This window comes from Nelumbo nucifera, chromosome 4 (genome assembly GCF_055504915.1).
Source record: "Nelumbo nucifera cultivar China Antique chromosome 4, China Antique-T2T, whole genome shotgun sequence".
NCBI lineage: Eukaryota > Viridiplantae > Streptophyta > Magnoliopsida > Proteales > Nelumbonaceae > Nelumbo > Nelumbo nucifera.
Genome location: NC_142652.1, coordinates 81,521,590 through 81,531,336, shown reverse-complemented (window position 1 = coordinate 81,531,336; position 9,747 = coordinate 81,521,590).

Sequence of the window (9,747 nt, the reverse complement as noted above, 5' to 3'; positions counted from 1 at the left end):
TTCCTGATAAAAGAGGAATTTTTACTGTGCAATCTGCTTATTTCATATCAAAAATCAATGTGTTCAAGCCCCTGAAGTAGGAATTGAGGAGAAAAATCTGTGGTCCACAATCTGGAATCTCCAGGTCCCTCCAAAAGTCAAGATGTTTGTGTGGAAGGCTAGTTTAAATGCAATTCCTGCTAAAAAAAAGCCTAGTATCCAGGAACATTCTGAGTGATGCCTTATGCCTATTATGCTCCCAAGTGGAAGAATCTGTTTTCCATACTCTTTGCTTGTGCGATGTGGCGAGCAGATACTGGTTTGGAAGTCACTTAGGATTCTGGTTTGATTCCTGTGGGGAAAATACTGATTTTAAATCCTGGCTGCTTAACTGGTTTAAGAAGTGATCTGAGTTAAAAGAGTCGAAGAGAGATTTACTCTCTTACTCGGCTCTAATGATTTGGAACATCTGGTTAATGAGGAATGAATTTTTCTTTAAAAGAACTGACCCAAACCCACTGGTGACTATTAACAGGGTCCAGAGACAATGGCGGAATCTGCTGAATCTGGAAGCTTTATCATCACCAACACAGCCCCCTTCTAAAGGGAGTGTGCCTAGCCCCAATTTCTGGTGCCCTCCAGCTGATGGGTGGATTATAATCAACGAAGATGGGGCTTTCAAGAACCGTGGGTGTGCTAGTTTTGGAGTGGTTGCTCGTTATGCTTCAGGCTGGTGCATTGCAGCAAAATGTGGCTCTCTGATGGTTTCTTCTTCGCTTCAGGCAGAGGTTTTCACTGTTTTTCAAGGTTTATCAGTAGACAGTAGTAAAGACTTGTAACTTCAGTCAGGTAATTGTGGAGAGTGATAATCTCTCTCTAACCAGGTGGTTATCAAAAGTTGATGAAAATCCCTCATTGGAAGTTAGTTTTTTGATTCAGGACTGCCTTCGTTTAGCAGCAGATCTTACAGTTAGTTTCTCTCACGTTGGAAGAAAGGCAAATTCTGTAGCTCACTCCTTGGCCCAGAAATGCCTGTCTCAATGGTTTTTGGTTGCTTTCCTTTCCAGACTGGTTATCATCAGCTTTGAGAGGAGATCTCCCTCTCTTAATCAGCGCTCAGTAGTGTCTCTCTAGTTGTTTTTTTCTCTTTTCTTCTGTTTTTTCTTCTTTGTTTCCTTCTATAGTGCTGTTTCAGTTTTATGAAATCTTGTTTTACTACAAAAACAAAAAAATAAAAGCAATTCAGATGGAATACAACATATCTGAAGAACCAATCTCACAAGGGGTAGGATCAGGCAATTTCAATACAGTAAAGAAATTGTACATGAATGGAAGTAATAGTTCTTTCTTGAAGAAACAAGTATGTTGGGTTGTTTTTTGCATAATACAGGAGAGAGTGGCTTCTCTAGTTTGAACCATCAATCCCAAAGTTGTGATAGATAGACCAGAAATTGCCAAGGGAAAGGCCCATCCTTTTGTTGCCACATGCTCATTCATCCTCAAGCCAAATTTTTTTTTGAGGAAAATTTAACCAAAATTCATTAAAAGAATAAAGAAGAAAAAGTAAATGAGAAGTACAAAACAGAGGAAAAGCCCCGAAAAGCTTACAATTTACAAAGGAGGAAGCCTATTGCTATACAGATTTTCTAAGCAAGCACCAATTTAGCTAATCCATCTGCGATGTGATTCAGCTCCCTCGGGATCCAAATCAGGTTTGCATTTAAACATTCCAAGGAATCTCTTGCTTCTGCCAGATAATGACTTAACCTCCAAGGTCCGCCCTCCTTGTCCTTCAGCCATTTAATGGTATTTGCTGAATCTCCTACAATAGATAAGTTCTGAATACCCAAGCTTTTTACTATTCTGATTCCAGTGAGAGCAGCCAACACTTTAGCCTTAATTGAGTCAGTATAGCTGATTGGCCACTGAAGACCCAGCAGATACTACCCCTTTCATCCCTCAAGATACCCCAAGTACCAGCTAAACCAGGATTGCTTGCAGCACTTCCATCGAAGTTTAAAGTCATCCCTCCTTCACTAACAAGTACTGGCTGTCTCAGGATAATTGAGGAAAGTGTGGAAGGAACAGAATAGTTTGAATATTTCTGTTAAGGTCATTGATTGAGAGACCTTGGAACAGCTCCGAATTAGCAGCCCTTTCTTTCCTCCCAAACTCCCCACATAATTGCATGTAACACCGTTTGCCAGTAGACTTTGCCTCTTTTACTCAGGCCTGTTCCTTGCCACTGATGAAGGAAGACCAGAATGTGCTCTGGGTTAACCCAGTTGTAACCAGCTAGGTTTAAGAAGTGACACCAGATCTTTTGATTGAGCTTACAATGTATAAGTAGGTGATTGGCTGATTCACCTTCTCTTAGGCATAACAAGCAAGTATGAGGAGAAATATAAAGTCTTCCCAAACTCTTTTTCTGAAGGAGATCACAGGTGTTTATTCTCTGTAGGCACGCTTCCCAGACAAAGAAACAGACTCTTGATGGAGTGTGACTACACCAAATCTTTTTGTATGGGAAAGCAGAGCTTTGCTCACCTGCAGTTAGAGCCTTGAACAGAGACTTGGAAGAAAATTCACCATTTGGGTGGAGGGTCCACACTTGGGTGTTAAGGAAAAGGGGGGAAGTGTAGACTTCTTTAATGGTTTGGAGGAGAGCCACAAGGTCTGATATCTCTATGTCCCTTAAGGGTCTTCTAAGGTTTAGGTTCAGGTTTTACCAGCAGGAAGGTCAGGAAGACAAGAAGAAACAGTTGAGTCTTGATCTAGGGAGAGATTGAAGAGTCTAGGGAAAGAGGCTTGTAGGGTGGAACTCCCCCACCAAAGGTCTTCCCAGAATTTTATTTTAGAGCCATTCCCCACTTTATATCTAATGAAAGGAAAGAAAAAAAGAGTGTGAGGAGACTATACCTTTCCAAGGATTTGATGATTTTGCCTGGTTCAAATGGAGATTGTTATCCCAGCCCTTTGTACTTGATCCATATTTGGTTGAAATAACAGCTGCCCAAAGAGTATTGGAATCAATAAGGAATCTCCAAAGCCATTTACCCAGAAAAGAGGTATTTTTCTCTTTTAGATGTCCAATTCCCAATCCCCCTTCCTCCTTCGGCTTACAAACTTGATCCCAACTTCCTAAATGGTGCCTTTTCTCCCCTCCTCCATCCCACAGAAAGTTTCTTTTGAGTTTCTCTATTAGGTTTCTCAATTTAGTCAGAATTTGGAAGATTGAAAGGCAGTAGATTGGTAGATTTTCTAGGGAGGCCTTTAAGAGTACAAGTCTTCCCCCTTTTGAGAGGTATGACTTCTTTCAGGATGCTAGTTTCTTTTCGCACTTCTCCACCACTGGCCCCCAGAAACTTAAGGCTCTTGGGTTTCCTCCAAGAGGCATCCCTAAATAGGAAATAGGGAGGTTTTCCACTTTACATTCCACGCAAATATGAAGTGCTCTAATAGATCCTCTTCTACTGAATTTATGGCTATGGTGTTGCTTTTACCAGTGATTAGTTCAAAGCATTCAATTACCTTTTTCGCATTTGAGATATTTTCTATGGAGGCATCCAAGAATAAGATGGTGTCATTGGCAAATTGTAAGTGATGTAGCGCGATCCAGTCACTCCTAACTGGCACTCACATGGCTCCCGAGGGGTACCTGAAACGAGGAGGAAGAAGAAGAATCCCCGGGGGGTTTGCCCGACGGGAACGCTCCGATGATTAAGTCAGTATTCTGTGTGAGAAGCAAAGGGAAGACGAAGGCTAAGAGTGCAGATTGCGCAAATGGTTCAAAGATACCTTGTTCCTTGAGAATAAGCCCCTTATAACAGAATTCCATTGCATCAGGCCCTCTGGCTTCTGACAGGGCAAGTATAACCGCCATTGTCAGTCTGCCACAGCCGTTACAAGCAAGGATGAGGTGGCACGCGCGGGGCCGTCGTCGCAGGGTACGTGCCTGTCAGGTGTAAGGCACCTTCTAAAGGTGGCAGGCGCGATGATGTCTGACGAGGGACACAGCTGTTGTCCTCAGATTTGTCAGGTACGGTGGTCGGGCAAGAGATCTTTTGGTGGTATGCCGAACTACCCTTTCGCGAGTTACCCTATGCCGGGCTATCCCATGGGCGGCGAGTTGCCTGTGGCAAGCTATGCCGAGCTGTCTGGCCCGAAGTGTTTTCACCCCGGGGTGTCTAGAGGTGGGTCACTGAGCTCTCGTCGGGGAGTGGCCCAAAGTCCATCAAGAGGAGCTCGGGTATTGAGAAAGGTCAGGGTACCCCGACCTCGGGGCACCCCGAAGTGCCTTAACCCCGAGGAGGAGATCCAGGCAAGACAACTTCTGGCGAGTAGTTTATCCGCCCAGTTGCCGAGCTCAACTCAATGAGACCCTCCCCCGAGTTGTGGTTATGTCAGTTGCGCTGTCACGTTGAGTCACTGTTTGAGCAAGGTCACGCCCACGTGTACCTGTGCTGCGAGGTCGAGCCAAATCACCCTCCATCAATTGCCCCCCACTCCCTGCGTTGGCGGCGATGACCCAGCACGGGGAGGTCATGATGCACCGGGTGGATTTGGCGTCAGTATTTATGCCGCTTTGTCGCACACTCCATCCAGCTGGACCGGTCTAGCGCCCGGTTCAATCGAAAAAAGACTCGAGTCACGTTCAGATCACGCACGGACTTCATGCGACTTGGATTTCGCGGACGTAAAAAACGCGCTAAATCGTTTTCGCCTCGATGAACCCGCAGCCGTGGCTATAAATAGGGGGTCCCTTGGCCATTTTCTTCGCCACAAAGCTTTCGTCGTTAGCATTTGAGCTCGCGCCAGGGGTCTCTTAGCTCGGGTCTTCCAGTTCGTCCTGTTCTCCCAGTCTGGTTGCGTTTCTTTGGTGAGTCCCCCCGAGCTTCCTTTTCCCTTCTAGTTTGTTTCTTTCCCTTCAGTCCGCTATGTCGTCTAGTGTAGACAACCTCATCGACGAGCCCGAGGTGGGTACCTCGGCTCGGGGTGTCCCTTCTTCCGCCCAGCCATCCGATGTACAGGTGGCTTCGGGTCATCTGGCATCCACTTCCCACCGAGGTTGGGTACCAGATCAGTTCGGCCCTTCCATCATGACTGTGGAGAGACTCCAAGACCTCATACAGAAGTTCCATCTTCCTGGGGAGTACTCTTACAGTCTTCCTACCGGCAGTTTCCCATGGGAGCACGGTCCTAATGAGATCGTGGTCTTCAGGGAGCAATTAGTAGTCGGGTTCCGACTCCCTCTCCACCACTTAATTTCTGAGGTGCTAGTGCACTTCAACATAACCTTGGACCAACTTCACCCGAATTCCATATGGAATATAGTTGGGACCATTTCTCTCTACTTCAACCGTTCTCTTCCTATTGACCTGGACATCCTTAGCACCATTTTGGCCATAAAGAAGAGTGCTTCGGGCACTCTCCCCGGGCACAGACGGTCTTACTACCTGTCTCCCCGCCCAGGGTTCAAGCTTATGCACAGACTCCCGAGTAAAGTCTCGGCCTGGAAGCGGGACTACTTTGTAGTTTGGAGCAACACGGGGTGGCCCTTCCCTACTAACAGGAGAGTGGCTGTTCAAGACCCCGGTGTCATCTTAGATGGGAAGACCAAGAAAGCACTCCAGATGCTGGCTCAGCTCGGGCTAAATTATAAAGACTTCACATTTGAAGAGAAGCTCGTCCAGGCCGACTTGAGCTCGGGTAGGTTTTGCTTTACTTCGGCCTTTTGCACGTATGCTTGCTTCAGATTGCTAATGTCGTGTCTTGCTGTAGGTCCCATGGAGGCGGAGAGAATAGATAACCAGAAACTCTTCCGCCAGATGAAGAGAAAGAAGCGCGTAGCCAAGAAGGCGCGCGTTGAGTCCCCGACTCCCCGCAAGCTTCACCCGAGGCCCAACCTCCGCAGACTTCAGCTCCGAGGCCCGAGGTGGTGGCGGAGCCTGCCGTTAGGCCCACCGAACCTGTTGCCAAGCCCACTGAACCTGCTGCTGAGAGCGTTGCCGAGGCTTGCGCTGCAGGGGCTGCTGCCGGGGCTCATCCTGCCGAAGCTGCCGCCGAGGCCTCTAAGAGTTCCACTCACGATGTAGAGATGACGGCGTCTAGCTCGGAGGGCTAGGGGAGTCAAACCGTCCTGAACCCCCAGTGCAGCCTGGAGAAGAGCAAGCTGGCTGCATACCCGAGGGAGGTTAGCGAGTGGGCTGATCTCACTCCTGGTCAGCTCGGTGCCCGAGCTACCACCCATACTATGGTGGTGAGTCTCCTTTTTCCCCCTTCTTTTTTCTTCTTTTTTTTGATTTCTTTCTTGACTGGTTTCCCTTTTGCAGGTGAACACCACCATTCGCGCCTTGACCCTTCAATCAGACCAGCACCTGAGGCGGGCTCTAGAGGCTGAGAAGTCATCTCGCGCAGTCCATACTGAGTTGAGGGCAGCTCGCTGTCAAGTCCACCGCCTGGAGAGTGACGCCTTGGCTCAGAAGAGCTTCATCGAGGTGTTAATGGCAGAGAAGGGGGAGCTGGCCCGAGACAAAGATAGGCAGGCTGAGGGCCAAGGTAAATGGGCTCAAGGTTGGTCAAGAGGCCTTAGGGCTTGAGGTGAACAGCCTCAAGGCTGAGCGGGATGCCCTGAAGCTCGAGATGCAAGGCCTCAAGGAGGCAAAGGGGAAGCTGGAGCACGAGGTGGAGTACCTCCAAGAAGATATAAGAGAGAAGGCCGCGATCTTCGAGGGTGCTCTCAAGGAGGCCAAGACTCAAGCCGTCATCGACTATGTCAAATCTTCAAGGTTTGACGACGTGATGACCGAAGCCTACCGCAAGGGCTTCAAGCTCAGTCGGTGGCTAATCAGGCACCTCTACCCCGACCTGGATACGAGCACCATCACCACTTCACGGATCACTGACGACATCGTGAGTCAGTCAAAAGATGATCCAGATTCTGAAGATGAGGGCGCCGAAGATGAAGCAGAGGATGTTGGCCCAGTTACTACCCCCGAGGAGGTCCCCAACAGAGGCAACAAGCTTCCGAAGTAGTTTGCTCCCTGTATTTGTAAACTTAATCTTCTCCCTTTTTCTTTCTTGTAATCAAGGCGTTCTTAATGGAATTCATGTAATGAATCTTCTGCAATGAAGAGATTTTTTCTTTTTGTCAAAAGTTTGTGCGATTTATTTTTGTCGAAATGGTTATCTCACCCCAAGTTGTTTAACTTATCGAGTTGAACTTCCAAAGTGGGTGTTCCTTAATGGCCATCGTGGCCCCAAATTGTTTAGTAGGGGTAGCCTTGTGTACGTCGGGGTGAAGGACATAATAGGGCGCATGCCCGACCTGTCTGCACCCGAGGTAGGTTGTCGTCTGTTATCCTTAACGGGTCCAACCCTTTGCGTGCCAGGGCGGGCTATTTGTTGTAAGGTTCGTGCCCGAGTCGCCTGTACCTCAGGCGCTGCAAGTACTTAGTTCATGCTGATGGGGCAACTTAGTTTTGCACGCTGTCGAGGTTTCTTCATTAGCTCGTCGTTTCAGCCCTTAGGCTGGAGGAGTGGCACGTGGCCCACTCTCGGGGTCTACCCATGTCATAGAGGCAACTGAGTCCTGTTGTGCCGAGGTCATATTAGCTTGGTATTTTGGCCCTTAGACTTTGGGAGTGGCTCATGGCCTACTCACTTCTTACAGATAGTATTGTCTTAGGTTGACAATATTCCATGCCCGAGGTACTTGTTTCCCTTCGAGGGTCTCGAGCTCGTACGTTCCTTCCCCGAGCATTCGCTTCACTCGGTAGGGACCTTCCCAATTGGACCCGAGCTTGCCAGCACCGGGCTCAGGTACCATAACTTTACGAAGGACCAGGTCGCCAATGCGGAGGTTCCACCTCTTGACCCTGGCGTTATAGTACCGAGCTACTCTCTGCTGGTAGGTTGCGGTCCTGATGTACGCGAGGTCCCTTATTTCGTCAAGTAGATCGAGGTTGGTACATAGCTCATCTTCGTTTGTCTGATCACTATATGCTTTTAGTCGTAGCGTAGGTACTTCGATCTCTACGGGGATCACTGCTTCGGTGCCATAGGTGAGATTGAAGGGTGTTTCTCCCGTGGCGATCTTCTCCGTGGTCCGGTATGCCCATAGAACACTGGGTAGTTCATCTGCCCACAATCCTTTAGCTCGGTCCAACCGTGCCTTTAATCCGCAGAGGATGGCTCTGTTCGTGACTTCTGCCTGACCGTTTGCTTGAGGGTGTGCGACTGAAGTAAAATTCTATCGGATTCCCATGTCTTGGCACCAGTCTTGAAATTTGATGTCCTCGAACTGCTTGTCGTTGTCGGAAATCAATACCCAAGGTAATCCGAAGCGGCACACGATGTTCTTCCAAAAGAAGTTTTGAACATTTCGGGTTGTGATCGTTACGAGGGGTTCGGCTTCTACCCACTTGGTAAAGTAGTCCACTGCTACTACTAAGAACTTCCTTCCACCCGTTGCTGGTGGGAATGGCCCGAGTAGATCGATGCCCCACTGTGCAAAGGGCCACGGGCTAGTGAGATACTTGAGGTCGGCAGCGGGTTGGTGGTGAATATTGGCACGTCTCTAGCATTTGTCACATTTTCTGACGAGTTCAATGGCATCTGCCTTCATTGTTGGCCAATAATACCCTTGTCGAAGTGCCTTTTGGGCGAGGGCCCTGCCCCCTAAGTGTCCGCCGCACAGACCCTCATGAGTGTCGCGAAGTACGAGCTCGGCTTCGGTAGGTCGCAAGCAACGCAGGTAGGGGAGCGTGTAGGATTTCTGGTATAGTCGTTCATCTATCATGACGTATTTGGTTGCCTGGCGCTGCACCCTTCTGGCTGCATTGCAATCTACAGGGAGGGTCCCGCGTAGCAAGAAGCTCGCAAGCGGGTCAATCCAGCTCGGCTCTGCTTGAACGACGGGAACGACCTCCTCTGCCCCCCCGAGAATGCTAGGCCGAGGCAGGTCCTCTATGTACATGGTTCTCATGGTGATGTCGCTAGTGCTGGCTAACCTGGACAGGGCGTCGGCCTCAACGTTCTCCGACCTAGGGATTTGTCTGATGAAGTGTGACTGGAAGTTGAGCAGGGCATCTCTGACTTTGGCTAAGTAGGCAACCATGGTAGGCTCGCGAGCTTCGTACTCGCCAGTGACCTGGTTGACCACGAGCTGGGAGTCGCTGCAGATCACGATGTGCTTGGCTTTTACTTCTCTGGTTAAGGCTAGTCCAGCTATCAGCGCCTCGTACTCTGCTTCATTGTTAGATGCCGCGAACTCGAAGCATAGCGCGTACTCCAGTTTCGTGCCACTTGGGCCATGCAGAACTATTCCGGCTCCGTTGCCCTGTTGGTTCGAGGAGCCATCTACATGAAGGATCCAGGGCTCCTCATCCCAGCTCGCGCTTGGCCTAGCTAGGAGAGATGCCACACTGGCTGCTACCTCACAGGGCTCGGACTGAACCGGCCTGAGAGCTTCGAGCTCACCCGAACTGGGGACCTCGTGCTCAACTGACCTGTGAACTTCGGAGCTGAATGTGCATTCGGCGATGAAATCTGCTAAGGCTTGAGCCTTAATGGCAGTTCGCGGCTTGTACTGGAGGTCGTACTCGCTGAGCTCAACGACTCACTTCGTCAACCGACCAAAGACCTCGGGCCTAAGTAAGACGCCTCAGAGGTTTGTCGATGAGGACAATAACAGTATGAGATTGGAAGTATGGGCGGAGCTTCCGAGTTGCAATTACCAGCGCGTATGCCAGCTTTTCTATCTTCGGG